Source organism: Epinephelus fuscoguttatus, linkage group LG2 (genome assembly GCF_011397635.1).
Source record: "Epinephelus fuscoguttatus linkage group LG2, E.fuscoguttatus.final_Chr_v1".
In the NCBI taxonomy this organism is placed as follows: Eukaryota; Metazoa; Chordata; class Actinopteri; order Perciformes; family Serranidae; genus Epinephelus; species Epinephelus fuscoguttatus.
The window spans coordinates 18,017,998-18,018,586 of NC_064753.1; positions in this window are offsets into that span (position 1 = coordinate 18,017,998).

Sequence of the window (589 nt, forward strand, 5' to 3'; positions counted from 1 at the left end):
TGCCTTAAGTGAGAGGGAAGCAAGAAGAGAAGGAGGGAAGGAGGGGAGAGAGGATGAAATAGTGTGTTAACGTGTGTGTGTGTGTGTGTGTGTGTGTGTGTGTGTGTGTGTGTGTGTGTGTGTGTGTGTATGTGTCTGAATTCCTTTAGCTAGGTGACTGTATGATCACACCACTGCAAAAACTACACACACCGACAGAAACGTAATAGTGATGTAATGGGTCAATAAACCTTAACCGCCACGGACACACATGCAGCAACAATGTTTGGCTACAGGGGGGTGGTCTATTTAGATTTTAGCCAGGGCTTGTGCGCGTATCGTGCACGCGCGCCACTGCTTTTTGTGCGTGCATGCATGGGTTTATGGGCATGCCTGCGGGGCACGGGGAGGAACGCACTTTTATATTTCTGTCAAACACACTCACACGCGCGCTTTATGATTCGAGCCACCCTCCAGTCTGCACAGAGGGACCATTCCCATCAATACATCACACACAGCAGAGGTTCACGTACACTTACACATCATCTAATTACGTCTCTCACTGGAAATGTCGTCATACATGATTGCTCGTTCCCGTTGCAGATTAGTC